Below are 16,218 nucleotides of genomic sequence, written 5' to 3'. Positions count from 1 at the left end.
CCGGTTCATGTAAGGTGTGGGAGCTGGTCCTCGCATTTTCCTTTCTACTGCTTTCCTTGTTGCTCTCGTCCTCCGTTTGGTCCTTCTCCGTGCTGCTCCGTACTTCTCCTTCCGGTCTGAGAACGCCAAGTTGTTCTCCCGAGATACATTCATACTCCGTGGGTCCCGCCTCTCTGTTCACCCATTGGCTCCCACATTCCTCAGACGGGACTCCTCCCTGTGTGTAAGAGGCAGTGGAAACGCGACTGTTCGATTTCAGGCATGACGGGAGGAGGGGCAAGGAGTCTACCGAGGCCGCCTCCTCACACCCACTTTGATATATTTACAAGTAATTCCTTTTATGGTGCAAAACCAAAAAAACGCCTCTAACTCCAGTTAGAGGCAATTTTTTAAGACCAGAATATAGCTGGTCTTAAAAATAGTGCAAACACTTGGAGCCTCATTTCAGAAGGTTTTGGTGCTGGACAACGCTGCAAGGAATTTTTCTGCGCTGCACTACAACAAAACTACAGGGCAGGACTGCACACCATCTATAAGATAGGGCGCATTTGTGGGCCTCATTCATGAAGTGTTGCATCACTGCGACAAAACCACTTTGCCACACTTTACACTATGCCCTTCTTGCAACACCGTGGATTTGCTGTAATCACTGTATGACTCTCCATGTCGCAAATAAGGACAGATACATCTGGAATCCTGACTTATCTGTCAGCGCTAAAGTCACGCATTGCTGCAGTTGTGTCAAAAGCATGATGCAACTCCAGCAATGCATGGGGCCAGCCTATCCCTGTGGCACTGGGTCACCCCTATGCCTACCATGAGGCAGGCATAAGGTACTGAGGCAGTGGCAAACCAGAATTGTTTCAGTGAAATCTGATGGATTTCACTGCTCCTCTCCTATGAGACTTTGTTGCATGGGAATGCCCACCATGCATACATCATACCTGATGCAGGTGTAATGTGGCACAGGGCTTCACCAGGTCACTCATATGCCTAGAAGCGTCACTTTGCAAATACGGTGCAATGTGGTGCAAGAATCAAGTTGCAAGTACGTCAAAAAAATGACGCACTTGCTGGGTGAAACTGTCAGAAGGGGCTCATGAATAAGCCCCCTTGTCTTTTTCACCCACATTGGCTGCCATGTGCCAATGCAGGCACCATAGCGCCATGGTGCAAGGGTGTTTGTGTTGTGAAGTTGATTGACGTTGTGGCTCCATCTCTTCTGAAGACGTCTGCAGGAGGAGCTGGACTAGTGGAGGGCGGGAGTGAACCAGTTGGCCTTCTTGGAGTGTTGTTTGCCTGATCTTTTCTTGAGGGGTGCCAGGGTGTTGGCACAGTTGGAGATCAATGGGAGGTTTGCGCCGCGATGTTGGTGTCTGTAAGCGCTGGTGGAGTGGTGGTGCTGAGTGAGTTGACGGGAAGTTCTTCGATGGCGTTAATCCAGCTTCGATGGGGGGGACAATGATGGCGATGATATACAGTGTGCGCGTTGAAGGCGTGATGTAAACAATGATCGTCGGTACTGGAGAGTCCTGTGGTGTGACTGTAGTTGAAGTTCCGCTGGTGTAGAAGATGGGTTTGAGCGTGTGTCAGGCTATGTGGGTTGGTGAGGTGACTAGCTGCTCGAGTTCGATGTTGGCGTGTTCTCGTCACTGGGGTTGTCTAGGTGAAACTTGAGGTCTCCAAGTAGGATGTAGTCAGTGGATCGGAGAGCCTGCGGTGCGATAAGGTCTACAATGGCATCGGTGAATGGGGATTCATGGCCCGGGGGCATGTAGATGAGGGTGCAGAGGAGGGTAGTTTTGAGGTTGGTACAGATCTGGAAGTGGAGGTGTTCCATGATCACCATTGGGTCATTAGAGTGTGTGGTCAGTCGGAGTGTGCTTTTTCAAAAAATGGCAATGCCTCCTCCTGGCTGCTCGGGGTTGTCCGTGCGGGTGAATTTGTAGCCGCCGTGGATGGTGATGGTGATGCCTGGTACGGAGCAGAGGTTGGTCCAGGTTTCCGTGAAGAAGGCAATGTCTGAAGAGGTGGCATCGAGGAGGCTTTAGATTTCTGTTGCGTGTTTGTGGAGGGACATCATGTTGAGGATGCAGTTGAACAGGTAGGTGTGTTGTTGGGCGGCTGGGCGGCAGGAGGCGCTGGTGTGCTGATGTGGCAGAAGGTGAGTTTGCAGTTTTGACAGGCGCAGGGTGCAAGAGAATTCTACAGTGTTGCTAGATGATAGGCGGTGTGGCATCCAGGGTTGATGGCGAGGAGGGTGCTGGCATTGCAGCAGTGGTGTGTCTGAGAGAAAAGGTACTTGGTACTGGGTGTGGTCCAGGGACGGAGGAATGCAAACGGGCTTGCCTTTGGCTCACCAGTGGTACGCCTGCTGCGCATGGCTGCACAGCGGCTGCCATTATGTAGTGCTGCAGGGGGACTGGACAGGTGAGAGGTGGGAAAGGACACTGGCGGGAGAAGGGACATGAGGGGGTAGCTTGGGTTGTAAATATATATATTTTTAATTCTTACCTCAAGGCCGGGTCCCGCATCTGCTGTGCTCTTGCTGTCCTGAATCAGCCAGTCTCCCTCACCTAAGCCAATCACAATGCTGCAATGCAGCATTGTGATTGTTCTTGAGTGCTGTGACATGGTGTTCAGCCAGGGGGTGGAGGAGTGGGTATGTTATCCATGCAGGCTGTAATGCCGCCTGTATTGCGAACAGGGATGTGCGCATGACTGCTTCTGGCGGCCTGAGAGGGCTGACCAAACAGTCATTGTGCACTTGTGTGGACATACCACTCCGCCCCTGATTTGCTCCGTGAGTAGAGAAGCCCCTCCCACCCTCCCACCTTCCAAGGAAACATAGCATAAGTACATCAGAAAGTTATCATCATGTTATGTTTTCTCTTCTTGCACTGCTTGAAACCAGTAGGGTAACGCTCTTTCGCCATAGTGGCTGAGGTGCAACTAGTGGTGCGTCACGCTCAGGTGCTAGGTCTGGGCCTGACTCAACCCCCGGGCCTCTTCTGCTACGCATACTACCTTTTCCTCACCTGAACATTGACATTGTGGTGCAATCCAATGCCCTCTCTCAAAATCTGTGACTCAGCAAGCAGGAGGCTCAGCCATGTGGGATTTTACAAGCCTGGGAACAGTAGTCACTGCCAAGTTGGCTGGGGAACCTCCCAATGCATGTGATGCAACAGTGTCCCCTTAGCCGTGATATTGCAGTGCTCCCGCCACACAAGTTCGGCGCACCTCAGGGGCCTCACCTTCCACAGCGCCTGGGCCTGTGATGCAGAGAGGCATGGCCCACCATTGTAAATCTCCTCCATGCACCCCAGTGTAGTGGTGGCCAGTGGTATGCGATGCAGACCTCCCTACGTTGGTGCGCAGGAGCACCTCTACTGTTCACAGCTCCAAGGGGCACCAGGCAGTATTCTCACATAGGTCAGCAACGTGTCTGCATGCGACCTGGCAGACTTCACCACCAGGTAAGGGTGATCGCCGACACCTCAATGTCTACTGCCAAGGCCCATCAACTCCACAGCACCTCCGCATCCCACTCGCGATCCCAGATGAAGGCCCAGCGAGGCCTCACGGCCCTGGGGACTGTCCGCACTTTCCAAGGTTTTGTATGCCATGGTGTTGCATGGAATGCGCAATGACAAGTGATGCATCACTGGTTTTGCCCAGTGATACACCTCTTTTCATTATTTTAGCCCTGAATTTCCTCTTCCCCTGGGACTCTGGCTGGTCATCCTGGCTGTTGGGGGGCTTGGAGGGGTTGTTGATCTGTGCTGCACTCGGCCCTGGCTGCTTGGTTCTGTATTCCATTGGTTTTGTCATTAGAGGTGGACTTGTAGGCTATTTTTGATTCTAGAGACAATGAAGTCACGTTGGGCTGACCAAGGGGAGTTTTTTGCTGCTAATGGGTCTTTCGTCAGTTTTCACCCGCTAACGTCAGAACGTGTATTGCCTTCACGCTAGTGTTAGTAGCAGTTTTCACCACGGCTATCGCCATGTTTTGTAAATACATCGCTAACAGGGTGATCGTTTTTGGTGATAGGCTACATTAAGAAAACTGCTGCTAACTAGCGTTAGCGTTAGTTAGCAGCAGTTCTTGTACATATACACCCAAGTCTCTTACACTGGGCAGCAAGTCGTGTACATTTAAAGTGGGCGGCAGAGCCTTTTCAACAGCCGCAGCCAGCCTATGAAATTCTCTCCCTCTCCATTTAACCGCTGAACCCAACCAAATCTGGTTCAGGAAGCTGCTAAAGACAAATCTTTTCAATTTACAGATTTAAGTTTCGACTTATGGAGAATGTGGTTTCCGTGCACCAAGAAGCTATGGCATATGCTGCACTATATAAATACAGTACCATAGAGCTTAGATCGTGCAACCCCTGGTCGTAGGTATCAGGAAGGGACTGATAGAAAATAAAGTAAACAGAATTCTAAAAGACCTATTTACATTTAGTGTGTTCCACTCTACCATTCCCGTTGCCTTTTGATAGCATTCACGGTGCGGTTGAGGAGTAAGCCCGGGTGGAGTTCGCGTAGCCGTGCTACGTGGTACTCCATGAAGAGGTAAAAAAATTCTGCAATGCTAAGCGGAGTTCTGCGAGCATGCAGAGTTGCTTGTTCTGCATGCTCGCGCATACTCGTGAGATGTTTCTGACATTTGGCAACACAGATTTGTGTTTGGGGGGAAATATCACACAAACTTCACCAGGCGGTCGCCAATATCTTTTAAATCCTTTGTTTCTAAAATTTTCTTTCTAATCTTTTTTATTTATTATCTGTCCCTCTCTCTTCCTATGTGTACATTTTGCATTTTTTTCTACTTTTACTGTGTTATTGTACTGTTTTTATATTACTTGATTTTTCTTTTTTTGACTTCCCTACTTCTTCTCCTGGCTTTATTTTTTACTCCTACATTTTCTTTTCCGCCCCCCACACCAGAACCATGGCTAAGAGTACTAAGACAATTCAGAGCATGACTAGGAGACACCTTCCTCGTGAATGGCAGTGCCCGGAAGGCTCCAAGGTGGAGCTGCCTGCCCTAGTTATTTTTGTGCAGCACCACCTCCCCTTGACCTTGGCAGCAGGCAGCAGGCCTGGGTCCAGTTATGGGATCCAGGAGCGTCACCGCCGGTGGGCGAGGTTGCGCAGGACAGTGTTTTTCTGCTCTGAGGTCTGGCATACCCACAACCAACTGACTCACCAGTGGTCCAACATCCTAGATTGGGAGCAGGACATGCTGGACCTGCTAAGTGTTGAGGTCGCATGGCTTGATGAGTAGCTACTTTATTACTATTGTGTGTTCTCTTCTGTGTTATTGTGTATAATATTTTTTCCAAATAGCAAGAATGCTGCTGCTGCTTACATGCTGGTAAGTTACGTTTAAAAATGTCATATTATGTGATTGTTATTCTTCTAGATAGGTGAAAGGTGCTGCTAATCTTACTTGTTTGCAAGTTTGCGCTCGCTTGGGCTGATTATGGAAGAAAGGGTAGAGAACTTAAGTTAGGTAATGCAGACTAGAGAGTCTCCTCTCCCTTCTGTTACTATATTCGTGGTAGGTAGTTAAAGCTAGTTACTTAGTATTAGTTGGTACGTTTTTTATCGATCCGCATGACGCGTCCTCTGTCTCATGTTGCTGACACCTTAGTAGAACCTTTGTACTTTGTTAGTGAATAAATATAATATAGCAACTCAACACATCAGCAACCAACCAACAATTTGCTGTATGCAATATGCATACGTCCATCTATGCATTTTTTAGGCCTAAATAAATGGAGACCCAGGGCCAGATGTAGGTAATCCCAGTTTACCGATTCTTAAATACCGAATCATACCGATTCGGTATTTCTGAATCGGAAAACGGGATGTAGCTAAAAAAATCGGTAAAAATTACAGATTAGGTAACATTCGGATATCCCAATCGTGAATACCAATTCGCTAATACCCATTCAACCCTATGGTCCTCCAGGCCCATAGGAATGAATGGGATATACTGAATCGGTATTTACCGAATCGGTATTTACCGAATCGGTAAATACCGATTCGGTAAAACAAAAAGAAGCCATGTGAGCCAGTCAACCAATCAGGAACACCCACCACACCCCACAACAAAGCAGCAGAGGAACCAACCAATCAGATTCAACTACCCCTCCCCAGTACCTGGAAGTGGCCACACCCATGCAGGTGCAGAGCAACTGAACTGTTTGGAGAGCAGGAGGAAACAGAGGAGCAGGCTGACCTGAGCATAGCTGAGCTGCAGGATGGAGTCACAGGATAGCCAGAAGGATGGAGCTGAGCGTAAGAGGAAGATAAAATTCAGCCCAGCAGAACTGCAGGTGCTGGTGGAGGAGGTGGTCAAACACCAAACCCAGCTCTTTGGCAAGCAGTCTCTGCATGTTGCAGAGTCTGTAAAACATAACACCTGGCTGGTAATCCAGTCCAAGGTCAATGCCATTGGGGTCATACACAGGGACATAGATAACCTAAAGAAAAGGTGGTATGATCTGCGGAGTTGAGGACTAGGCAATTGTGTGATAGGAATGTGATTTAATAATGTCACACAGGTGAACAACACCACTGACTCATTGTCCATATCTGCCCACAGGAGAGTCATCGCGCAGTACAGCGCAGGAGAGGGAGGAGAGGGCACCGGCAACAGAGATGAGGGAGAAAACATACAACATATCAGGACCAAGCACTGTTCTTGAAAAAACATTCACAGCGCAGGCAGCCACTACACCGGAGTGACCCACTACACCACAGCCACTGTCACCTCTGCTGTTTGGGTCACAACATTCGGAAGCACCTGCACTTTCCCCAACACCAACCTCAGAGTCATCTGTGCTGGGAAGGCCAAGGAGGCATGATGTGCCCCCTCTCAGGAGCCTTGAAACATCAGATGAGGAAGATGTGGAGGTTCTTACACGAACTAATCCTCCTCTGGCTGACAAAGCTGGGCAGCAGAGTTCATCTGGAGCTGTGCGTGCTGGTGTCCGAGGCCATAGGGAACGGGAGAGAGGCGAAGGTCAGAATGGAGAGGGGGTCTTCTGTGGTCTTGAGGCCAACATGGTGAAGGTCCAGCGCCTGCAGGCAAAGAGCATTTTAACGGTGCATAGACAGGTGCGCATATTAAACAGCAGGATGTCCAACATTAACAGAGGGATTGGCTCCATGACAGAAAGCATGCACTCCATGGCAGAGGGCATGAGGGAAATGACACAGTGCATGAGTGCCTCCTGTGAGAAACTAGAGAGTGACCACTCCGAGAGGCGCAGGGATCGTCAGTGCATGCAGCAACAAACCAAAGTCATGAACCGGCTTGCCACTGCAACATCCCTGCTATGCCGGCGCTTTGTCACCCTGCAGAATGACATTGTGGACTGCTGCACCGATTTGTCGAGGGGGATGGGTAGAGTCACCTCTGCCATGGAGGTTTTGCTGACACACCAGGCAGCCACTGCTGGAGACACAGGTGTCAAGGACACAGAAGACTCCACCAGCAGGAGTGGTTCTAGCACTCCTGTTCCTGACATTCATAGGAGCAGCAGGCACCAATCTGCTGACCCAGGCACCACTGCGCCTGTTGACACCCAGCCTCGTACATCCCGCACTGTAGTGCGTGGGCGCAAACATTGACGATGCCCTCAACCCACAGGAAAGTTCATGGTGTGGTCAACTGCGGCCACCCAGTGTGGAATACAGACATTGTAGTACCATGGTTTGGTATCAATAAAGTGCTGTAGTGACTATTAAACTGCGTACTTCAAATACTAAGCATGCCTGTGTCTCCTTACTTACTAGAATAGCTGCGTGTGGTCTCTGCCCGTCTCAGTCTACTATCTGTTGCTGGCGCTGCTCCTGCTACATAGGGCTCTGCCTGTTCTGTTCCATCATCAATGACCTCATGATGTGTGATCTCAACCTCTGTGCCTTCCTTGGTGGCAAGATTGTGCAGCATGGCACAGGTCGCTATTATTTTGCAGCAGAAGATTGGAGTGTACTGCTGTGCACCTCCACTCTTATGGAGGCAGCGGAACCTGCTTTTTAGTAGTCCAAATGTGCATTCTACAACGCTGCATGTTGCTGCGTGTGCCACATTGTAACACCTCTCACTCCTGGTAGATGGATTCATGTAGGGGGTGAGAACAAAGGACCGCAGAGCATATGCACTATCACCTAGGTGGAAAAGAGAATGCCAGTAGTTACATACTCATGATTGATCCATCTGCATTGACTATCAGGGTGTGTCACAGTTATTTACCTAGCAGGTATCCATCCCCGAAATCACCAGCAACAAGGCGTGTGTATATCCCACTGTTCTGGAAGATGTACGAGTCGTGGGTACTCCCTGGGAATTTGACCACAATGTCTGTTATGATGTTGCCAGCGTTGCATATCATCTGCACATTGATTGAGTGTGTTGACTTCCGGTTCCTGTAAATGTGTTCTGTGGCTGCAGGTGGGCAGAGTGGGATGTGGGTGCCATCTATACAGCCTATCACGTGAGGGAAGTGTGCCAGTTGATAGAAATCTGGTTTGGTCTCAGCAAGTTCCGCAGGTGTGTCAGGGAACCTAATATAATGATGCATTCTCTGCATCATGGCCTCAAGGAACTTCCTGAAGAAACAGGACAAGCAGCTCTGAGACACACCACCTACTGCAGCAATCACACTCTGGTAACTCCCAGAGGCAAGCAAGTGTAGTCTACACAGCTCCTGCACATGGGGTGGAATGGCGTACGCCCTTGGTGTTGGGTGATCCAGGAGTGGGTGGAGGTCACTGATCAAGTGTAGGATGGTTTGGGGGTGTAGCCTGTACCTTTGCAGTATCTCTGGCTCAGTCAGTTGGAAGAGCGTTATCCTCTGTCTGTAGACTTGCTCCGCCCTTCTCCATTCCCTCTCTCCTGCTGCCTGTAGCCGTAGCCGCCTTGCTATGACGTAGAATGCCGCCATTCTTGTTGCACTGCTGCATTTTGGGACCTTATTTTATAGCCTGCACCTGGTTACCACCTGCTTTCAATCCATGGACTCTTAAATACCGAATTTCATGACATTCGGTATTTTTTAGGTTTCCTACATCTCGAAAGTCATCTTTTTACCATTTCTTAATTACCGATTCAGTAATTAAGAATTCGATGAATAAGGATTGGGAATATTCCGATTCGGTATTTACCGACTCGTATTTTCTGATTCTGTAGTATTTTGACTCCTACATCTCATTTTCCAAATACCGGTCGGTAACGGCCGAAATTACTGAATTTCTGCCGTTACCGACCGGTATTTGGCTACTTACATCTGGCCCTTAGTGAATTGGCCCATCAAAGGGAGTTGATTCATTGATGATTGTGAATGAGATCGGAACTTAGAAGAAGCAAATATAATTTTTGTCATTTAATTCCAAAGTCTTTGGAATAGGTGGGCTAGGTGGTACTTAGCTTTAGGAGTCTGGAATCGGAATGGAACAGTGGAATAATTACAAAGAGAGGACAGTCCGTGACCGCGATACTAGTCTACTACTACTATTCGATCTGATTAAATAGGTCAATTTTATTGCAATTGCCGTTTCCTGTCAAAAAATCTTTTTGGAGCGTTTAAAAAAATATTTATTATTTGTTTCACACCAATCAATTTTTGTCTCTTTATTATGTCTTACATGATCAGCATCCAGGGGCTAGAAGACAACAGGGTCTACTGAGGCGGGAGCTGGAGGTGCCTCCCAGGATTGCTCCTCTACAAATCGCTCTGCTGCTGGCCCCAGTAATTCCTCCTATTATTGACTTGACTCCTCCAGTTGTTAAATCTAGCTGCCTCTGACTCTGTACTACAATTAGTCTGTCTGTAGCTTGCTTTATAATTTATTCTGAGTTTTCAGTCAGCTTTCCCTCTCCCCTTATATTTTGTGGACTGCCTAGTGGTAGTACTACTGTAAGACCTTGAGGACACATTGGTCCTCTTCTACCACTAGTACTACTACTCTGCTGTGCAGATTGCATGCCCAACTAAGGTATTCAATGCATGTTTGCTGAGATTAGAAGGCTTTCTTTTACTTTCTTTCTCATGCTCAATCAGTAAATAAAACGATGGTCACGTTGGACACCTAAAGTGGTTTATTTTTACTTTTTATCCTCTAGGCCTAGTACTATTATTATTAGCAGCAGTTGATGGTGAACAACTGATTGCCGTGCACCATGGCTGGAAGGAAGTATGAGGAGGCGGGCACAAATATATTTTCCAACCAAGAGAGAGGCAGGGCCGGACTGACTTCCGGGCGTTTTGGCATGCTGCCGAGCTGGGGTCTGATTTCATTGATGGGGACCTTCTTGTGATGAACAAAATTCGTTTTGCTTTGTTTTTTCAAAGCACACGCAGGTCTCCATCAACGAAATTAGCCCTCACTGCAGTAACATCAGCTCAGCAGCATGCCAAAACGTCCAGTAGCCAGTCTGGCCATGGAGAGAGGGCTCGAGAGACCTCATGTTCTTTTTAAAAAGTTTTAAAACTCAGCTTCACCAATAGCTGTAGCCACTGAGTCCAGTCCGTTGGGTTGTCCACTTTTGAGAGAGCTTTTCAAAAATTTGCACAATTTCAAATAGGATAGGACACACTTTCTACTCTACTCTAATACCTGTACTGCTCAAACAGACATTCAAGCATGTAATACGTTGAGTTCCAAGGACCTCCTGGATGAGTGCTTTAACAGGAATTCTATTATCACGTTGAATGATCCTCAGATGCTTCCGGGCCTTAAAAGAATGGCTGAAATGTGTGCAGATTCTTCTGCAGGTCGTCAGTAAGTTGCTGACTCTGTTTTCATTTTTCAGAAAGTCTTCAACAATGATGTTAATGCGGTGCACCAAACACAGGACCCTGAATTAGCCACCACCGGCCTTGGCCTTAACTATATTACTGCCATTGTCCGTGACAACAAAACCAATGTTAAGCCCTCTTGGTCACAGCCATTCAAAGACATTGCAGTCAAGGTGTCCCAAAATGTTTGCAGCAGTCTGAGATTTCTCCATGTTTCCGAGTGGCATTAAAAATCTCAGCAGTGTAATCACCTGCAGAGTTCTCTAACCCCCACAAAAGAGATCCAGTGTGCAGTGACGCACATGTAATCAGTGGCTTTGCAACTGGTCACATGTCTGTTGTCAGGTGGATAGTGTGAACAGCACTCTGCTGTACAACTTGTCCACACAATTCCAGCACGTCGTGATGTAGTGCTGGAACATAAACTCTGGTGAAATAGGACCGACTGTGAACCTACCATTTTGGGTAGATGGCTGCCACAAATTCAAGAAAACCCACCCCTTCCACAAAAGGGAGGAGGTCCAGTGCTAACATTTTAGCCAGCTTTGCGTTGTACAAACGTGCCATTGTGTGGCTGCGTTTATACTGCCCCTCTGACTTAAACTTGCTGAGAATGGTAGCCTGGATTTTTTTCTTTTCTGGTGTCACTGATGCAGGTGACTTCTTGACTCCAATGCATGTTTTTTGTTGCGGTATTCTCTTGCCTTTTACCCCTTGATGTCTCAGCATGACTCTTGTGCCATTGCTATGTTGCTGATGATGATATGGGCAGTACCACTGCACTGCTTGGGACAGGGCTTCCTTGTGTAACAGAGAAAATGTCTCCCTCTTGTTCACCTTCAACCGTAATCGGATCTTCTCCATCCCCTCCACCAACAACCCGTGCAGTTTTTTGGCTGCCAAGGTGCGTCTCCCACTGGATCTAGTGGTGTTTTCTCAGATGGGTTGTTTGTTCTCCGATATCATCGTTTGTACCAAGCTTTCCCCGACTAACACCTTGTCCACAAATGGACCATATAGCAATGTTCACCTTCTTCTTGCTAACCGAAAAAAACGTCCCAAACCAGGGCAGTCAATTTTCTGGCTCTGCTGGTCCTACTTGCAATGTCGGATGAGCTGGTAGGTGGGCATGAAGTTTGACTCTCTGCAGTACCTACTTCTATTGAGGTGGTTGTAGTGGATGTAGGTCGCTGTCGGGCCTTTGCAAATATGGAAGCTGGAGGTGGTGTTGGTGGTATCTATGTCAGTGGTATCCGTGCCACATCCCTCACAGCAATTTGGGATGGTGCAATGTCAGTCTCCACTGGGGCGGGACTAAAGTTCCTGATGACTAGCTCGTATTCATCCTCTTCTTCTACATCTACCTCCATAACTCTAAGGCTTTCTGGAATCTTCCTTTTCCCTAGCCTTGTTTTGTGGCGTTTCTCACTCTCGGACCGAGGTGGCTTCCAAGTGGCGTCTAGATCATCAGAAGGGGGGCTTGCAGAAGAAGTTGATGTACTAACCCTCCTTTTCCTTGCTGGGGATCTGGAAGACAATGGATCTTCTGAAAGAGTGGCTTGCTCTTCTTCCTCTGCAGGAAGCTCGATCTCCTGAACTGCCCCTACTTCGTGTGGAACAACTACTATAGGGGTGGTTATGACTGTTGCTTTGATTGGGTACTACTTTGCGATGAGTCAATTTCAACATCACTGCTTGTAGGCGTTGGACTCGTGATTAGAGTGGCTGCCTCTTTGACAGGCACGGGCCTGGGCCTAGGTCGGTGGGGTTGGTCCACTGATGCAGGGTGCTGCTCCCAGCTTGCTCCTCGACACCGCTGCTGCAGGCACAATTTTTGGTTTCCCAAAAAAGGTCTTGGGTGACATACCGATCTTGGTAAGTGGCAGTGCCTTCTTCTCACTGGCAACTTTTTTGGTACTCGATCTGGTACATTTCTTTGGGGCCATCTTGAAGAAATCAGCAGCACGCAGTGGCACAAGTAGAAGAGATGTCTGGTTACACATCACGTGACATCATGCACAGCAGCACTTTTGTCTGGCTGTACAATGGGTGATGTTGTCTTCTCCTCTTCTATGCACCTAAGAGCAAAGAAGCAAGAAGAACCTCAGTGAAATGTGGCATTCATTGTTATTGTTGTGGTTCAATTAATACTAGTTCAAACAAACAAATATAATAGCAAAACAGAGCAATGCCTGGGAGATTGGCGCAATCAACCAAAATAATAGACAGAATATTTCATATATTCTGGTTTCAGTCTAACATGATAACCATTGACAGAACTCGATTAGACCATAAGATAACATCTGTCTGGAGAGGCCGAATGAGTATTGATTTGAATAAGTCTATATAACAATATAACATCACATCACCTGAATATGCAATAGTCCTGTAAATTTTTTTAATACCACAACACAATCTGATGTATGCTTGAGGCTTGACTTGGTTAAGTCAATATACTATCCCTCAACTGAATATGAAATATTCCTGTACACCTTTTAAAAAACACAGCACAATGGGATGTACGCTTGAGGCTTTACACAGGGTGTCTCTGAGTTAAAGATGCACCAAACACTAAAAGTAATAATAACTTCAGTAATCTGAGAGCATGCGATTTAGGCTGTGGGCCTGTCACAACTCCCTGTCTTTCTAAAATGTGACATCAACATTAGTAGTCTCCTTTATTGCTTTTAATTTTTGGATTATGATTTGTTGTAGAACTGTGCCCTGATAAAGCCTGCTGTGAAACCAACAGCTTGACTAAAGGGCTCCTACTATCGTAATCAATGCATAAATAGGCTTTTGAAAGCACAACCTCAATTTAATTCTGTGTGCCTGGAGAACAGTAATGCACATATAATATATAACTTAGTGTGAGGTCACACTTGTTAGTGTCATTAATATTATTAAATGTATTGCCTCAGTTATCCAAAAACATAACAATACAGTGTAGCCATTGGTGAGACTTTGAAAATGACAGGGGCTTTCATGGTATACTATACAGTACACTCACAAAGTATAGGAAAGAAGAAGAAGAACAACAACAAATGTAACGGTTTGGCATTGTGCATCACGTGGGATGCAACATTCAGGGAGCTGCAGCTGACAATGAATGGAAGCAATAAACCAAGAGCAACAAAGGAAAGGCATGTAGGCCTATGTCAAAAGCACAGTAAAGCACAATAACTGCCACCACAAAATGGCCACCAGCCACATGGTCACTCACAAGTCACAACAACAAGAAGCAGGAGGCCTGGAAAACAATGAACTCAAGCAGGCCTATTTGGAGTTGGACACAGGCTGTACAAAATTACCTCTGGCCACATGGGGAGGTTCAGCCAAGTCAAATGCTGGCTCACTATTACAAACACACTCACACACTGGCCAGATAAAGGAGGCATGCTAAACAGCACAGCTATAATTCAACAATGCCAAAAACGAAAATCCACAGGGCTAGAAAAAGGCTTGTAAGTTACAACCACACACGTCCAAAAAAGGCATTTATTTAACACATAAAAAAGTGGAATACACAAAAAAGAATTTTGCATTTCAATCCAATGCCATCCATGCCCTAAATGATGTTTAAATTCAACAGACAATACAGAAACAGTTGTTTCATGCACCCATGAGTAGCTCTGGGCCTATTGTTTGGAAAACATTGTGAATCAATAAAATAAATAATATTGCAAATTTATTAGAAAATGTAGTGAACTGTGCTACATTTTGTGCTAGATAAAAGAAGAAAAAAATGCATGCAAAACAACAATCAGCGAGAAGGAATGGCTACCACAAAGAAGGCTTGCAGGCCTAATGCAGAAGCACACTGTCTGCCCCTGCACAAAAAGACTGCCAGTCACATGGCCAGTCCACAACAACGATAAAGGGAAGACAGAAAATGCAAGCCTATGGCAAAAGCACACTGGCTGCCTTTCCGAAATTGCCGCCAGCCACATGACCAGGCCATAACAACAAGAAAGGGAAGACAGACAATGCAGGACTATGGCAAAAGCACACTGGCTGCCTTCACAAAATGTCCGACAGCCACATAGCCAGGCCACAACAACAAGAAATGGAAGTCAGACAATGCAGGCCTATGGTAAAAGCACACGGCTGCCTTCACAAAATAGCCGACAGTTACATGGCCAGCCCACAACAACAAGAAAGGGAAGATAGACAATGTAGCCCTATGGCAAAAGCACACTGGCTGCCTTCACAAAATGTCCGACAGTTACATGGCCAGGCCACAACAACAAGAAAGGGAAGATAGACAATGCAGTCCTATAGCAAAAGCACCCTGGCTGCCTTCACAAAATGTAAATGTAAATGTAAATGTAAATGTATTGCGACTTATATAGCGCACGTATCACCCGAAGGTATCAAGGCGCTTGCTTAGGGAACCCGTCCTGGTATTCCCCTGTGAGATACCCCGGCAGGGTATCCACAAGGTGAAATGGCTGCCAGCCACATGGCCAGGCTACCACAATAAAAAGTAATAAGCTAGGAGGAACAAAGGAAAGACATGCAGGCCTATAGCAAAAGTACACTCACTACCACCACAAAATGGCCACCGGCCACTTGGTCACTCACAACAACAACAAGCCTTCTGCTTGGAAAACAATGAACTCAAGCAGGCCTATATGGGTTTGGACACAGACTTTACAAAATGGTCCCTGGCCACATGGGGACTCTCAGAAAAATGGGGTATCACCCAAAATAGTCAAATGACCTGGGTATCAAATGATAAACATGAAAAAATGGTCCTAGACCTATATTTAGTATTCAAAACAAATCAATTATTTAAAAAATACACTGTTTCATAGGAATTAATCCTAGGCAGAGAAAGAAACACCCAATATGTTTTTGTCTATACATATACATACAATGCACCCATCAGATGTTCCAAAAAATGTTCATTACGAACATCATCATTTATTTAAATATTTACAATTTCATAAAAATACTTTATACAGAAGTCCAAGAGAGGAAATACTGGCAGGCACAGTAGTAAGGTGCAAGAAAGAGTGCTCGTGTAAAAGAAAAGATTTATAAAGGAGTTAGACAATTCAAATATAAAAGATAAGGTACAATTCCTTACAGCAGAAACCTGACCCATACAACTAAATCAAAGCAATTTGTTATTCCAAAAACAACAACAAACTGTGGTGGAAGGGAGGGGTGGAAAAATGGATTCAGGTTTCACAAAGAAGGGAGGGAAGAAGAGATGTCGACGTTTCGACACTGACGCATTGGTGGGTGGATTAACACCTCAGCTATGGGTCTTCATCAGGACAGGGACGGGCAAGGGGACCTGGGGTAAAAACAAATAGACCATCAGATCAAAGATTCTATATAAATTAAAAACTTCAAAAGTTGCCCAACAAATGGGTGGGGTACATTACCT

Source organism: Lissotriton helveticus, chromosome 9, assembly GCF_964261635.1.
Source record: "Lissotriton helveticus chromosome 9, aLisHel1.1, whole genome shotgun sequence".
Classification (NCBI taxonomy): Eukaryota; Metazoa; Chordata; class Amphibia; order Caudata; family Salamandridae; genus Lissotriton; species Lissotriton helveticus.
Note: the sequence above shows the minus strand (reverse complement) of the source record.